Source organism: Acinonyx jubatus, chromosome A1, assembly GCF_027475565.1.
Source record: "Acinonyx jubatus isolate Ajub_Pintada_27869175 chromosome A1, VMU_Ajub_asm_v1.0, whole genome shotgun sequence".
NCBI lineage: Eukaryota > Metazoa > Chordata > Mammalia > Carnivora > Felidae > Acinonyx > Acinonyx jubatus.
The window spans coordinates 152,651,501-152,669,813 of record NC_069380.1 but is presented as its reverse complement, the minus strand read 5'-3'; the positions used below and the strand labels follow the sequence as shown (position 1 = coordinate 152,669,813).

General features: G+C 34.6%; 1 long non-coding RNA gene across 1 annotated transcript in view; it reads left to right on the top strand.

Moving 5' to 3' along the window:
- Nucleotides 1-7,077, top strand: part of LOC128316123 (uncharacterized) — a 237,557-nt gene extending 230,480 nt beyond the window's left edge. The window contains exon 3 of the long non-coding RNA XR_008299706.1: nt 1,473-7,077. This is a non-coding gene — a long non-coding RNA (uncharacterized LOC128316123). The remainder of the gene's footprint in view (nt 1-1,472) is intronic.
- Nucleotides 7,078-18,313: the final 11,236 nt, after the last annotated feature.

Below are 18,313 nucleotides of genomic sequence, written 5' to 3'. Positions count from 1 at the left end.
CCAGTATCCCTATATGTTCTCTTACATTGTACCAAAGGTGTCCTGGTATTTCAAGTTCATTTGGTATAGGCCATATTTGGTTCTAGGTTTCGGTCAATAAACCAAACTTCTCTGGTCATGGCCAACTACCTAAGACAATACATTCAATACAAATCTTTATAAGATTCTTCATCCAAGGAGAGAATCACTTCAGTCAGGAGAGGAAAGGTTTCTTCTACCGACAAATGAAGCTCAGCAGAATTTAGGCGTTTGATGTCTCCAGTTACACTGAAGTAAGCATAGGTGTGCCAATTCCGTTTTCAGGGTTTAATTTCTTCTCAATAACTGCTCTAACTTTAATATTGCACAACCCAAACTTTTTAATTTAGTTTTCACTGTAATACAACCATCTTCAGAAATAGACTTTTGGTTAGTTTTAGAGAAGCTTTGGCCCTGTCACTACAGAGGAGATGTTTCTTTGGGGCAGCCATGGAAGCATTTGGTCCCTTATGGAGATCTTAGGCTGGTAATTTCTAGCCCTGCCTGAACCTTTCTTTTCCTAGATTCTTTAATGCACTTTGAAGAAAGCACTCATCTTAATAAAGCATGTTCCTTATTTTCACTATAATCTTCTATATCATTAACAACTTAGTTTCACCATGCTTTGTCTTCTGTACATCCTTTACTACAGATGTTTACAGGTAATAATTAAATATCTGATTTACCTGTGCTTTCCTTGGACTATGTGTATTCCCTTCACCAAAAAAAATAGAAACATCGATGTCTTTAGTCTTATTAGGTATGAGGCCCATTCCAGATATCTTAGAGTCAATTCTGAAAACTTATTCCTAAGGTTCTGTTCCTCTGGAATATTACTGTCCAATAGAAATATAAAGGGAACCACAAATGCAAGCTACTTCTGCACTGTTAAAATATTTACTAGGTACATTAAAAATATTTTTTAAAATTAATTTTATTTTTATTTTATTTAATTTTAATTTTAATTTTATTTTTATTTTATTTTAAATCAAAATATCTAAATGTTATCATTTCAACATGTAGTCAAGGTAAGAATTATTACTAAAATATTTTTATAATTTTTTTCTTACTACCTTTGAAATCTTGTGTGTATTTTATACATAGAGAACGTCTCAATTCCAACTAATTACGTTTCAAGTTGCTCAACAGCCACATGTGGCTGGTCGCTACTCTTTAGGACTCTTCTTTATTAAAGAAGCCGACCAACATAAGTGATACAGAGTAAGGGATTTTATATAAGGACTAGAAATTACTCAGTTATGGAAATGGGAAGAGGCCTCCTTGCAACGCTCTTTCTCTGCATCTGATATTGAGAGCGAAGCTGTTTGCAAATGGCCATGAGGTATCAGACCAGCCGCAGAAAGGACAGCTGGGTATATACAATACCCAGGATAAGGACTCACTAGGATGAACTGGCACCAACATCATTCTTTTGTTGTCTCCAATTACTGCAGGGGAAGTATGGAAGAGCAGCTGCTGCCCTTTACCATAGACCTGTACCCTCAGCAGTCCTGGGAAAGTAAGACGCAGGAAGGCTCCCAGGTCATCAAAGTGAGACTTCAGATAGGTGAGTAAGGGTGTGACCTGCCTCAAGGCATGGTATTCTACACTAATCTTCTTTGCATAAAAGATGTGGCTGCTGCTTCACCTCCCCCTTCCAAATTCAGGCAAATTTCTTTTGTAGCTGGTACGAATCTAGAGCCATACGGTACAGGGAGCTTTAAATGCCATTTCCAGCCCAACTAAGGTGACGCAGTAAGAAGCCACGACAAAGATGTTACATTCAAAAGGGTAAAAAGATGAGCAAATTGAGAAACAAAACTTACATGAAATATCATGGGAAAAATGAATATCCATAATTAGTAAAGGACTCTCACCAGTCACTTAGAAAATAGTAGTAACCACCAATGAGTAAATTGAACATGGAACATTCTCAAAAGGTGAAAATAAGCTATAAAGGGTGGCAAAAGTACAGCCTCATTTCTCATAAAAAATAATGTAAATAAAAATATATAACTGGCAATTTGGTATTTTTTATAGTTAGAGTTCTGAGAACATGCTATCATACATTGCTGGGTAGCATAAAAATCAGTGTCAAACCGATGAAGTGTAATTTTGTAAAATGTCTCAGAGCCTTAAAATGTTTTCACTCTTGAGGTGCCTGGGTGGCTCAGTCAGTTGAGTGTTGGACTCAAGCTTAGCTCAGGTCTTGATTTCAGGGTACTGAGTTCAAGCCCTACATTGGGCTCCACCCTGGGGTAGAGACTACTTAAAAAAAAAAGTTTCTACTCTTTACTGTAGCGATTCCACTCATTTTGTATTCATATTTTGAAATGGGTTAAGTTTTATAAATATCCAAAATAAGAAAATAACAATCATATAAAATACTCTTAGAAAGTATAAACATGATGAAAGCCAGATTCGTTACTGTGTATAAAGTGACAGTATGATCCCAACGATTGAAATCCACATTATAATGAAGTATTTCCCCAATTAGAAAAAAAAAAATTTAAAGGAAATATTTTAAGATGTTAACAGATATTGTAGATTATTTTTAATTGTTATTATATTTTCCTCTCTCTCTCTTTTTTTTTTTTTTTTACCATTTTTGCAATTTGGTGTTCACTAAATTCTAAAACCTAATCAATATCGTTAAAGTGTTTAATTTAATGGCACTGTTTTTGCAACTGTTTGGTATACATCATATATTACACATTTTTTAAATAATGGATCATAGTTAATGATTTAGTGGGTACTATAAATAAGTTTTCTTAAAATCTTTTGGCCAATTTAAGCTTCTCCCAGCATTTTATGGGCATTCTCTACATTCTTGCTATTGTCATTTTAGCCTGTTAGTCATTTTTATGGGTATGTAGTGATAGGTCACAGGTGTTAATTTGCACCTCTTTGAGAAGTAATTTTTATATGCATCTTGGCAACTTGCATGTCCTCTTTTGTGAAGTGTTTTTGTTTACCTTTATGGTTATTTGTCTTTTCTTATTGGAGGTGTTCTTTACTCCTGGGATGCTAGTCCTACCTCATGTTTATGTATTGCCAACAAGTTTCTGCACTCTATTCCTTCCATTTGCATTTTCTATTTTTTTTTAATGGCAATGAGATTTTAATTTTAATGCAGTTCAACTTACTAAGCTTTTCCTTTAGGGTTAGTGCTTTTCACTGTTACTGTCCTATATAAGAAAAACCTTCGCATACTCCAAGGTCATGAAGATGTTTTTGTATGTTATCTCCCCAAAATTTTATGGTTTGACCTTTCACATTTAAGTCTATGATCCATCTCACTTGATTTTTTATGTATCATGTGGGGTAGAATTTAATTTTTATGGTTTTTTTTTCCTAAATGGAAATCTTGATTAAGCCTCATTTATCTTGCAGACTCTTTCATGGCAATAGTAATTTGGCTTTAACTTAGATTACTGTATATGTGTGGATCTAAATCTAGATACTTTGTTCTATTTCACTTCTGTCTTCTCCTGTTGTACATATATATCACTTTGTTTTGAATACTATAGCCTTATAATTGGGTTTACATCTAGTAGTATACATCTTTCAACCAAGTTCAATTCTTTTTTTTTTTATATATAATTGACATATAACATATCCAGTTTTAAGTGTATAATGTAGCGATATGACACATGTATCAAATGATCAACATAATAAGTCAAAATAATACCATTACCATACAGTTGCAACTTTTTCTTGTGATGAGAACTTTTATGGTGTACTCTTAGCAACTTTCAAATATATAATACATTATTATTAGTTCTAGTTACCAGGCTGTATGTTATATTTATTTTATGACCTGCAGTTTATATCTGTGGAACAGCTTCACCTATTTTGTTCATCGTCCACCCCCACCACCTGCCCCTGACGATCACTCAAATGTTCTCTGTATCTATGAGTTGCTCTGTTGTGGTGTTGTGATTATTCTTAGGTTCCACATATAAGTGAAATGGTACAGTTTTGTTTTCCTCTATATGACTTATTTCACTTAGCATAGTGCCCTCCTCAGTATCTACCCATGATGTCACAAATGGCACAATCACATTGATTTTTTGTGGCTGAATAATATTCCTGTGTGTGTGTGTGTGTGTGAGTGTGTGTGTGTGTGTGTGTGTGTGCGTGCGTGTGCTACTTTTTTTTTTTTATCCATTCATCTATCAATGGACACTTAGGCTGTTTTCGTGTCTTGGCTAATATAAGGAATGCTGCAATGAGCATAGGGGTACATATAGCTTTTTGACTTAGTGTTTTTGTTTCCTTTGGTTAAATACCCAAAAGTGAAACCGCTGGATTATACAGTAGTTCTATTTCTAATTTTTTTGAAGAATCTCTGTGCTGTTTTCCACAATGTCTGTACCACTTTCCAACCAACAGTACAAGGGTTTCCTTTTCTCCACAACCTCTCCAATACTTGTTTCTTCTTGTCTTTTTTATAATATCCATTCTAACAGGTGTGAGATCATATTTCATAGTAGAATTGATAGCATTTTACTGATGATTAGGGAGTACATTTTCATGGGTCTATTGGCCATCTTTATACCTTCTTTGAAAAAATATGTATTCAGACCATCTGCTCATCTTTTAATCAGATTGTTTTTGCTATTGAGTTGTAGGAATTCTTCATATCTTTTGGGTATTAACCTCTGATTGCATACAGAATTTGCAAGTATTTTTCCCATTTGGTCGGTTTTCTTTTCATTTCCTTGATGGTTTCCTTTGCTGTGCAGAAGCTTTTTAGTTTGAGGTAGCCCCAATTTTTAATTTTTGCTCTTACTCCCTTTGCTTTTGGTGTCAAATAAAAAAAAATCACCACCAAGACCAATATTGAGGAGTTTACCACCTGTTTCCTTTTAGGAGTTGTATGACTTCAGGTCTTATGTTCAAGTCTTTAATCCACTTTTAGTTTATTTTTGTGTATGATGTAAAGTAACAACCGTTTCTGACATTTAACGGTTCAATCCATTAACTTCATATTAACTTTTCATGGAAATTAGAATATTTGTTCATTTTTTTCCTTTATTGATTGCTGATTCTTTTTTTACGTGTGAAACTCCTGCATAGAGATCCCTGACTTCACAGAATATGATAAGAAGTATATGTCATTTAACTTTTAGTGAGAAACTGAGAGAGGAAGGAACAATTATTTTCAGTTTATAAATAAGTAGTCTAAAGACTTGTAAAATCTGAAGTAAATTGCTAATAAGAGTGAGTATATAAACAAATTGGGTGATTTTAAGTAATACAGAAAGCACACAAATATGCAGTTATGAATATAGAAGAACATTGTATTTTGACCTTCTACATCAATCTGCTCACACTCTTGCCTCTATAGTTTATCAAACATGCTATTTTACCATAGTCCAAATGTAGGGTTTATCTCACAAGATAATCCTGTTATAGACAATCTAGTTATTGAATGTCTTCAACAAAAAAACACTTTTGTTAATAGCTTTTTGTGTCACTTTAAATCCATCTAATATCTGGAACTCCATTACATATATTTTACAAAAATCTCTCCTTCCTCAAACTGATGGTGATTATTTTGCCTAGAATTCATAGTGTTTCACATAAAACAAAACAAACAAACAAAAAAGCGAAACAAAAACTTACTCAGCTGGTAAAGTTTGTCTATTCTTTTATTTTTTTTTCTTAGAAACAGCAAAAAAAAAAAATAAATAAAACAAGGATTTGAATGACCAAGGTTTTATTTATTCCAGTAGCCAATGTCTTTCTCACTTAGAAGTACATAAAGACCATTTTATAACATTTCTTGAGCAATATTATCCTTTATATCAGACTTGATATGAAAAGATAGAGGTTTTCAAAGCATTTTCTATATATAAATTTAAATGTTGCTTACTGTCATCCCTCCAGGGTGTTTCCCACCTGAAATAAAAAGGTACATTCTAAGCTTTTTCATAGAAAGAAAAGACCTATGTTTAGTATCAAAGAAGAACTTGAAATTTGATCTTTCAGATAATCTGAAAGACAAACTACAGTTCCACAAGGAATACTTCCCAGAAAGGTTTACTTACTGTCAGGATAAATGGCCTATTTGAAGGAAAGGGTAATAGCAGGTGTTGAGAGTAGAAACTGTGAGCTTGATTCTGTGTCAGGGATTAAAGGAGGGTCTGCAGTTAGTATACAACAGAGACAATTAGTTCAAGTTCACATAGAGAGTGAGAAAGAGAGACACTGAAGAAAACACTCTTAATAAGTAGAGTTTCAAGAAAGTACTGTGCATGTCACTACCAATACACAATGCTGAGTCTTTTTAGAGTAAGAGCTCATGTTGCTGACATTTCCAAATGCTTCCTACTTTGTGTTCCTGAAGCACTTTGAATATGTGTGTGTTGGCCCATTTATCTTAGGGCTTTGTTTAGGGTTAGACATGAAAGCTAATAATTTTGGTGAAACTACCTTGTTTGTCTCTATATCCTGAGCATCAACCATGCATTATATTAGTCTAATTCTTAATATTTTTTTTGTTTAAAGTTGTTTTTCTTTATTTTAAATAATATTTGACTTGAAAGTCTGAAATTTTTCCCTATCTCCTTGAATAGGTTAGAGATATATGGTTGGAGGCATACTGGAAAAGAAAAAGATAGGATGTTAATTAAGGCTACCCATCTGACTTTTGTCTACCTGAGTAATGGATACTTGATGAGGGTGGGAGCTGAAGGGTGGAGGCAAAGGGAAAGGATTTGGAGGCTTATTAGAGAGGAGATAAAGCAGATGATAGGACAGAAGAATTTGGGGGAGAAGAGGAAATTTTAAGGGAAATTTAATTAAGTTTCTGTGATGTGATAACTTCACATCACACTTATAGTGTAAACTGTCTTGTCTGTTGCCCTAAGGAATCTTCAGTAAAATATCTAATTTTTATTGATATATTTCAAAACTGGAATTAACTTTAGGAGCTGAATCCAAATACCAAGTCTTGTGTCAAAACAGGTGTTGGCTTAAGAACAGAAGTAATCCATAGGAAAACTGTTAGGTCAAGTTTATAAAGAAAAAGTAAAGTAGCTCTTTGGTAAGATTGACAGTTAAAAAATACACAATTATGGAAACCATTACTAAGGTTTTAATAGTAGTTAACATCTATTTAGCACCTACTATTTATTAGGCATATGCTAGTATTTCCTATGCATTATTTTATCCTTGCAGTAGGCCATTGAGGTATTTTGGTATAGTAATGCCTGCCAATAAAACATAACATTCTCTTTTGTAGTCCCTTCTAGTACTGGCTCTAGCTTTGGCAGTGCAACTTACTCGAACAGTGTGACATTAGTATAGGGGTTGGAGATGGAGGCTTGAAAAGTTCTTGGACTTTGGAGCTTGCCCTCTTGGACTGCTGCTATTATCACAAAGTGAAGAAGCCTGGTCCAATCGTCTTAAAGATGAAAGACCCTCAAGGAGAGTAAAGCCCAGCCAGCCTAGCTGAGTCCAGCCCCCGTCCAACTCACCATCTGAAAGAAGTGTCATGAGTAAGCTCAGGCAATACCACTGGGATTTAATCTAGGAACTGTGAAAAACAGTAACCTCCTTTTTGTTTCAAGACCCTAAGTTTTGAGGAAATGGGTGGGTCCCTTCAGAAACCTAAATCATGTAACATTTGCTTTAGAACGGGGTAGAGTAATGGCTGGGAAGGGAAAAGGACATTGTTATTGGGGGTTGAGAATGCAGTGGGGAAACCACTATTGGAAAATGGAAAGATTGATGGCTCATGTTTGTAGTAAAACAATTGGCAAGATTATCAACTGCTTTTAAGTATAAGATAGCTCTTTGGAGAAGCAGATTTCCAGGTACCATGTTAAAAATGCCAGTTGACCTTCACAGCTGCATAGTAATAACTGATACAACCCTAGAGGTAAATACCATTTTTCTCACCAATTTACAGATTAAGAAATTAGTCCTAAAGAGGCATTCTTGCTTAAGGTCACTGCGCCGCAATTTGTTATAGGGCAGATTTGGCTATATAGGTTTACTGGTATTCATCATAGAGTCTATCCATGTGAAGACTTTTTACATTATTATGAAATAGTTATATATGGTTAAAATATTATGTGAATCCTAAACCATAAAGATAGTATGCTAGCAAATTTTCTACGTAATAGAAGTACAAAAAGTTCAATATTTCCCATATATTATATTATATGTGATATCCATAATGGTGTACATTACTTTGCCTAGTTCTTACAACATGTATTTTTTTAATGTTTATTTATTTTTGAGACAGAGGCAGACAAAGTGTGAGTAGGGGAGGGGCAGAGAGAGAGGGAGACACAGAATCTGAAACAGGCTCCAGGCTCTGAGCTGTCAGCACAGAGCCCGATGCAGGGCTTGAACCCACAAACCGTGAGATCATGACCTGAGCCGAACTCGGCCGCTTAACCGACAGAGCCACCCAGGCTCCCCTTACAACATGTATTTTTAAAAAAAACTATTCCTGATACAAATCAACAAAATTTACTCTTCAGTTGAGTCAACTGTTCTTAAATTCTCTCTGGTCTTTTATTCAACTAACATGGACATTGCTCAGGCCCTGTAGGTCAACTTTAGTCTAAGATATAGCAATAGCTACTTAAAAGTCTTCCTCTGCTCATGTCTTCTCCTGAAGGTTCATTATCTTTGTTGAATGCCTTTAGATGAACACCTAAAAAATACCATTTTTTAGGTCACTTTTATAGTGAGATATTTTCAATAGTTTCTCTCTGGCCAAATTTATTCTAAAACTATCTCTCTCCTTACATGTCCTTCCTTTTCTTTTACTCTCTTTTAAGTTCGGTCTATTTGTTTGCACAGCTGGTCTAATCAAAGTTCTTTGGACACCTCTATCATCTTCATGTGGATGTATATCAGGTTCTCTCACCTGGAATGCTCTTCTATATCCTTTATTAAGTCTTACCAGCCATTATTATCTGCTAGCATTCATAGGAATATTGGAGATAACAATTTGGATTTTTTTTTTAGAATGCCACCTACATCCTACTGGTTGTGTCTTCCTGGGCCACTGTTTTGAGATTATTTCTATTGTCATTTCATGATGATGCACCTTCCCATGATACTCTACAACTTGCTCAAAGACCAAGAGAAGAAAAAAATCATTATCTTCAGTGTTCAGTCTGTAGACAAACATGCTATAGTATTAATTCTGAAACCATTGAGATAAAAAAAATATAGTAAGCTTGTGTGATTAAAAGGTTTGCTTCATATCTATTCTGATTTTACTGCAACAGCTCCAAAAGTACACAGCTAGATGCACATCATAGTTTTCATCTTCCAACAGTTGGATGTTTAAAGCTATGTAATCCAAACGTCCCAGACTTGTTTTTTAGTTTGGCATCGATGAAATACAGTGAAACATTATTTAAGGAATTAAATATATTGAGTGAGTATGGTTGGTTTAATGGTGAGGTAGAATTGTTAACACAACTGAAATGAGTCGTAGGTGAATCTAACTCTGTGTTGTTATAAATAAAAATAACTCTACAGAAAAAAAAATGTTTGTTCAAGATTAAATAGGGTAAATATTCATAAAATATTTTTATGTTAAAAATAATTATTAAAACTTTGAAAACAACAGATCTGTAATGATACCTTGGTTTTTACACTCAAAATATTAACTAAAAGTTAAGTTCAAATTTCAAAGTCTAGAAACTACATCTTCCAGTTAATGTGATTGTTTGAGAGGATATCATTTTGAAGAATAAAATCATTTTTTACATACAAGACAATTTTGATAATGGATTTCTATTGTAATTGTTCATTTACTTTATATCAAAGCAGTGTTAATGAGAAAAGTCTAGTGGTAATGATAGTAATGAATTTGCCCGCTTAATTACTGTCACAGGTATAAAATGAATTAGAATTAGAAAATACATTCTTTACTATTTTTTAATGTCATTGTTAAAGACAAGAAGGCGAGGAAGGAGGGAGGGCAATGACATAATGGCCAGAAGCTCATAGGGGCAAAGACAGTTCTTTTAAAATATGTCCTCACCAAATAATTGCCTCTTTTATGAACTGAATGTCTGTATCCCTCCCTCCAATTCTTATGTTGAAGCCCTAACTCCAGTATAGTAGTATTTTGGGATGGGGCCTTTGTGGTAAATGAGTATAGTTGAGGTCATGAGAGTGAGGTCCTCATAGTGGGATTAGTGCTCTTAGAAGAAAAGACCAGAAATGAGACAAATCTTTCTCAGCTGTGTGAGGTTACAGTGAGAATTTGGTCATCTTCAAGCCAGGAACAGGGCTCTCACCAGAAACCGAATCAGCAAGCAGCTTAATCTTGGGCTTCCCACCTCTACAAGTGGAGTTTTATTATAGCAGCCCAGGCTACATAATTTATGTCATAATGATCATACTTTAAAAATGGAAATAAACCATTGGTCATCTTCTTTAGTCAAGCGATGGGACATCCTGAAATAGCACTTAAAATGCTGATAGGTAATAAACAGCTGACAGGTTTATTTAAAAAAAAATCATTCCATGGAAAGGCAAGGAGTCTGCATCTTACTTTCACATTCTTGGCCCTAGCATAACATTTCTCAAAAAGATTTGGGGAATGAATGAATAAATGAATGAATGTTATTTCTGATGGTGCATATAATAACCAGCCCGAGTAAAAATGACTGCCTATTGCCTGTGAAATAATTAACAGAATTCAAGAATTTTTTATGTTGCAAAATAATGACTGATAGATGTTTGCTTCATTACTTACCAATTTAGGAGGCTACAAGTTGACTTAAACATACACAGATGAGTGTGTATGTGTGTGTGGCTAAATGTCAGTGGATTAGTAGAGAACTCTTTGTTACTCAGACCAAAGTCCACTTTCCCTTTTTTCTTACTTGTATCTCCCTCTGCAAAGAACTTTTAGAGAGAATAGGGGACATGCCTGATAATTACAACTTAATAAGTAGTTGCAAGCGCTGACTGAAGATAGGGACACTTTTTAAATGTTAAACTTTGTGAACTATAAATATAGACACAGAAAAGTTCACACATAATAAGTGTACATCTCGATGAATTTTAACCCAACAAAAAAACCCAACATGTAACCAGCATCCATCTGAAGAAACAGTATATTATCAGAATTCCTGAGATTGCTTCATGCCCAGCCCATGTCCCTGTGGTCACTTCTAGTTCATTAGTTATGACTAGGTTTGAACTTGGAGTGAATCATTGAATGTATGCCCCGTTTCTTTGGCTCATAATTGTTGGTGAGCTTCGGCTATGTGTTATGCATAGCTGTATTTTCTTGACTTTCATTGCTACATACTATTGCATTGGACTAAAAAAAAACTATATCTATCTATATATCTATATCTATATCTATCTATATCTATATCTATCATCTATATATATAGAGAGAGATGGCACAATTTATCCATTCTAGTGTTAATGAACACTTACATTGTTTTTATTTTACCCATACTAAAAAGCTTTATACATGTGCCATATTTTGTGTATATGTATTTTGCATACATATTTTATGGGCATTGTTTGGTTTTGATGATTGATTGCTCATGTTCTTTTACGTTTCTTTTGGATAAGGTATACCTGTATATCTTTGGGAGAGAAGTTGTTCATAAAGTATATGTATAATCACCTTTAGTGAGATTAATCAAATGTTCCCAAAGTGATTGGCTACCAGCAAAACAGGAAGGTTTGGATAAAAGCAGAAGTTGGGCATTTTACATAAACTCTAATTTCAATCTTTATATCTTCCCAACCACAATCCTGTTCTTCCCTCTCAGTCCTAAGTTGGAAAAGTGCAAATGGGTAGATGTGCATCAAGGGTGGATACTTTACACTTGATTAAATTCTGAAAACTGTTTCATAGAAATATATCTCTATTTATATATCAAGTTCTATTTGTATACTTTATATTTCCAAATTATTCCACTGTTTACTAATTTTAATGATTTGATTAAAACAGATCTAATGAATTATTCACGACAGTAACAAAATGGTTATCTCAATTCTATTTGTTTATTTTCTACGAAATATCACATATACACCTTTATCTGGAGCCTGAGCACTCATCAAGTAAATAAGAGTCATTTTTAGTGTTCTGCTGAAAACCTCCATAGGAGGAAAAAAATACATATTCATAAACAAACAAAATTAGAAGTCAGTGTTCTGAAAAAGGAGTGCTTGAAAAACACCATGATTTTAAGCTTTACAGAACATATCATTGTACTCAGTGTAGGAGGTGAAGACAAGAGGCAATTTATTCTGCAGCTGGTTGCGAAATAAACACAGCAAAGAAAGATAAGGAGTGAAAAAGGGATAAATCCGCCGGTAGCAAACTTGATGGACAGACAGGCTGCCATTAACAATGCTGTTGCCTTTGTAAGTACAGAGTGATGTGGAGATACCCTGGCATTTATACTGTAGACATGGTCCTTGAAGATTTTACACCTCCAATTCCTTAGAATTATCAGCTATCTCCAGCCTGTCAGTCATCCGAGCAATCCTAGATTTTTAGCTTGCAGGCCAGGCAGATTATTGACAAAGCAATCCAGGGTGATATAACACACCCTGACAAACACCAGTGAGGGGATTGTGTTTACCACTTTCACTGCACCAATTCGGCTAAATTAATTCTTAACACTGAAAGTAAACTTTCTCTTGATAACCATTCACTCCCTACCGGTGTTGTTTTGCTACACAGCACTAGCTCCAGTGGAAGTGTAATAGTGCCTTGATGCAAGTAATTTAATCTGGTGAGAACTAATAGAAGCAAAGAAGGTATCTGTCTCCACAGCGAGAGAGAGGCTAATGAGGGCATCTGTAAATAACAAACTCTGTGTTAGAATTCAGTTAAGGATTTGACTTAAGTATACAAAAGTAGGAGAATTCTAAATTAGGTCTGCCACTATGTCCTTAACTCACCCCTTCATCTGTAGAAATCGAGCACACGCTACTCTTCGATTATATCTCAAGTCTAAAAAGCAAAGACAACAAAAGAATAACTATGGAACAAAGACAAAGAAATAAAGATTTAACAAAATTGATCCCAAGTAGGTTTTTTTTTTTTTAATTGTATTTTTACCCAAAGGTGGTTTGAGTGTTTGGATCATAAACTCTTAAAGCAGGGGAAAGGAGAGTTTGGAGGAAACACAAAATAAGTGTCGAAGGCAAGACATTGGCACACCCTTAATTTTAGCCATTGTTTCGGGCACCGCTAGCATTCAGAGCTAATTTTTTGGACCATACTGATTTTCAAAAGTATGTTACACGTTAAAGCATTTACGGAACTTAAGTGCCATGTGTAATTGCTGTGTTGCAATCATTTCTCTGGCCTCATACCTTGAATTTTTAAAGCTAATTCAATAGCATTAGACTAAAACTCACATGTTTTTCATGGAGAATTTTAATGCTGTCATAATTATATGAAAATATTATGCCTTTCAAAAGCTTTTGAAATATCTTAGGATGTGTATTTATTTACAGAATTGTCTAAATTTGATGAACTTAACATGAATGTTGGCTTTCTTCTAAACTAGAAGTTGAGTATAACTTCTAAAATGGAGAATTTTTATAAAATACATGAATATATTTGCTTAAATATATTCATATGTTATACACAATTCCCAACACAATGCATAATTAAGTTTTACAGTCAGCTAAAAACTCAAAATAGTTAAAAATATGAAAGTCAGAGAAATCAAGTGACTTAGTAAAATTTCATCAGCTTAGATCCGTCTCATCCTCTTTGCATTTTTTGCAACATGAAGGAATTTTGGCTGGTGTATTTATTTTAGAATCTGGTTCCTGTCTTTCCTTTCAAATCCAACCTGGACCGATGCCCCATACATTGAATAATTGCCAACACCCTGAACTTGCTGCTCTGTCGTGTAAATGCCAAGTTCATTGCCACCCCAAGGCATTTATTTCTGCTGCTGCCATCCCCCAATTTTTGTACAGTTAGGCTCTTCACAGGAGGAGCTGGAATGCCACCTTCTCCAAGCTGCCCTTACTAATACCCTAATGAATACACCATTTTTCAATTATCTTCCCTCCCCTTACCCTTCTTTATTTCCTTTGTGGCATATATTACTACTCACATGCACACCATTTATTTATCAGTTTGCTTGTTTATTATTTATTTCCTCCACGAGAACATAAGGTCTGTGATGACTGGATCTTTGTCTTTTCGCTAGAGTAAGTATATCTACCGCTGAGTGGGTGTCAGAAAAACTCTTTGGAAAGAATGAGGGACCGATTCTGGTAATTTGAGTGGTATTACATACGGGTTAAATGGTGAAAATATTAGGATTACATATTTAACACAATTTACTAGACTAGTAGAGAGCAAGGGAGAGAAAAATAAAAATTATTATGTATTTTCTATCTTATTTAGGTAAGATAATATGTACTACTTGTCTACCAAAATATGCTAAACTCACCTTTGGACATATACTGAAGCACCAAAGAGACATCCATATAACAATAACCTTATACAGAAAGGGATTATAACAGTGGTTCTCACAGGGGGGTGATTTTTGACCCCCAGACGGTATTTGGCAATATCTGGAGGCAGTTTTTTGGTTTACAACCAACGTTGATACTGGCTTCTTGTAGGTAAAGGCTAAAGATCCTGCTAACCGTGCTGCAATGTACAGGACAGCTGTAATGTACAGGACAGCTGTACATTAATAAATGTCTAGTTTTAAACGTCACTAGTGGTGATACTGAGAAACTGAGTTAGAAATGCACACAGATGTGAGATGGCTATATGGAGATGGTTGATGAAGTGAGGGTAGATAAACTGTCCAAAAGAATGACTGCAGAAAGATTATAGGACTAATTTACATTCATCTACAACTTACTGTCAGGCATCATTCTACTCATTTTATATATATTAACTTATTTAATCCGTAAGGCAACCATATGAAAAAGAACCAATATCACCATGATTTTACAGATAAACACATTAAAGCACATAAAGTGAAGTAAACTGCTTAAAATAATAAAGCTCAAAAATGATAAAGATTCAAAACCAAGCAATTGAATTTTACAGGTCAAAATATTTTTTTTCAAAATTTATAGTAAAAGTGGGGGGGGGAAGCAAATATAAAATAACTGGGTAGAAGCTCATAAAGAAATCTGAAATTGAAGAAACCCACAACTATTCCAAAAAGTAGCTATCCCATGGTGTCAGATGCTGAACTAAGCAAAGAGAATGTGATTGGAACTGGCACATAGTGGTTGGTGACCTTCTGGAGAACAATTTCACTCAAGGGCAGGTAGTGATACGCACACAAAACTGATGGGATGCCTGGATAGTTCAGAAGGAAAAGTATTGTTCAGTACTTTGAGAGAGTATCAGGATTGAGAGATAGATGTTAGACACTCGGGGATTTCAGTCTTGGGAAGCAGAAAATAAGATTGATCATTAAATGATTTGGAATAAAATCTGGCTTTTGAGGGTACAGAAAGATTGCAATAACCCCATGGAGAATGTACTAAGAGTCAACATGAAGTACACTTTTAAATGAGAGGCAAATGTCCACATGAAATACAAAAGCACAAGTTTGTAAAAATCCCAAATACCTGCTTTGTTTCCTTTTTCCATGAAGATGTAATTGATAGTGCCTACTTCCTGAGACTGAGCTGAGAATGTGATCTGATAAAATGTATTTGGCATGAGAAAATGGGGTCCAATTTCATGTTGAAATGACTGGTTCTACAATGAGATGGATGAGAAGATGGTTTAGGGAAGTTGGCTGGATAGGTCAAGGGTCTGGGAGTTGTTATGAAAAATAAGAATGAGATTAGGGGTACTGAGCCATCAGCAATGGATAGGACTATAGCTCAGAAAACTCAATTTTCATAATTTATCTAACCAAAAAGCAGCTAACTATGAATGATTGGTGTATGTTAGTCAAAATCACAAAACCCACTAAAAATAATAGCAGACTTTCCTCTGTGAAATTTGTGGTAAGAAAATAGTTTAAAATTTTGATCTAGATCCTTCCCACTTAGGTGTTATTCTCTGACGAGCAGAGTTCTCATCACCTGGGAGGTATATTACTTGTTAGAAATGCAGATCTCTGGCCCCATGCCAGATCTACTGAATCAGAATCTGCTTTTAATAAGACGCCCTGTGATTCATATACATGTTAGAGTTAAATCGGCAGTTACCTGGATCACTGAATCTCCTACGGATTTTCTTCTGTTACGTTCTAAACCATGGATCCCTCTCATGAAATAAAATATTATGTGACTCCATGTTAGTGTAGTTGAGTTGGAAATAGGGCCGTGGCTAATGCCATCCCCTCTAACTGAAATGCACTACCCTCAGAAATGTCTGGTTTTGCAGAAAATAATTTGCAAACCCCTGACTGATGATGTTTTAAGATCTTTTATAATGTATTTACATGAATGTTATGTATTCACTGTAGTTGCTGTGTGACACTGACCTGGCTACATGGAATGCTGAGTTTCCCTCATTCTTAACCATTAGATAGTTAATAATTGATTGGCCATTGATGAAACCACAGTTCCCCTTGTCGAATATAATAGAGTAGTTTTTTAGACTTTAAAGTTATAGGTAAGAGTGCCTGGGGTGGCTCAGTTGGTTGATCGTCTGACTCTTGACTTCCCCCCAGGTCATGATCCCCGGGTGGTGGGATCAAGACCTGCATAGGGCTCTGCGCAGATCATGGATCCTGCTCGGCATTCTCTTTCTCTCTTCCTTTGTGCCTCTTCCCCACCTTAAATAGAAACAAAATAAGATAAAGTTATATGTAAAGTGTTTTATTTTTTAACTGTTCTCTAGACTTCATTCACATTTAACAGTCTTTCTGAATGTTCTCTTTCTGTTCTAGATCCAATCCACAGAACCACGTTGCAGTTAATTATGATTCCCTAGTCTCCTCTGGACTAAGAAATCATGTCAGGCTTTTCTTGTTTGTCATGACCTTGACAGTCTTCAGGAATACTGACTGGCTGGGTATCCTTCAGAACTGTCACCCAATCTAGGTTTATCCAGTGTTTTTCTCAGAATAGTCTGGGGTTATAAATTTTTGGAAAGAATACTCAAAGGGTACAGATTCCCTTCTTACCACGTGTCAGAGAGAAAAAACATCCATGGGACATCACTGACAACGTTAGCTTTCTTTGCTTGGCTAAGATCATGTTTTTCAGGTTTCTCCACTGCAAAGTTACTATTTTTTTTTCTTGTTATTTGGAAATCAGTCACTGTGTCTCAAGGGTGGGGGATGTTAAACAGCATTTTTAGAAGGTGGACTATTGCATATATAAATTTTAATTTAGTTTCTCACAACTGTTTCACACTAGGTAGAAACTTCAGTATTTGATGGGTGACCTCTTGAATGGAGGAAACTTAAATTAATCTCTGCATTCCCAGTATTGGGCAAATACCTGGAATGCAATGTGCCTTTCATAAATGTCCACTTGTTAATAATGTCCAATATTTCTTTTCATAAAAAGTGATGTGTCACAGATCACATGGCCTTTATTCACAAAAGATTAATTGTCCTCAGTAAATTTAATTTTCATTGTGTGTCAGAAATTTTTATATTCTATATTGAACATATTGACCAAATGATTTCATTACGTACTCAAAACTTGTCCAAATTAACCTATGTATTAGGTTGTAGAGTTTGGTATTTGTTGTTTTAAGACACATACAGTATAGGAACTTTGATGTGACAATGAGTTGCTATAGCAACTAAAAATTAAAACTATGCGAATTATTATGTATAAATAAATATAGATTGATATTAATTTCACCAAATATTGCAACTCACTCTATGGACTTTATATCTGAATCTGTTTTCTATAACCAGATGAATGTATGTAATGATTTCTTTTCAGTAGTTTGATGCCAGTGATTTATTTTTAGGTAATAATGATAATTAACTTATGGAATGACTCAGAGGGTATGGAAGCATATTTTAATAGTGGTAGATTTGGGAGTTGTAGAATTTTTCCTACATTGATTATATTTTGAAAAACAAAATCATAATGTGTGTATATATATATATATATGTAAATATATATATATATATATATATATATACAGCAATAATATAAACAATGACATGCTGCTTTATCCATTAGTATGAAAAATGCAAATACATACACACATATATACAAATAAGCCTTTGCACAAATAATACTGAACAAACAAGACAACATTCTTTACTACATAGCACCATATAGGAAATCTCTTTGTATTGCAAGGTTAATCTAGGGGAAAGTTTTCTATTATTACTGATCTCTGAATAATTTT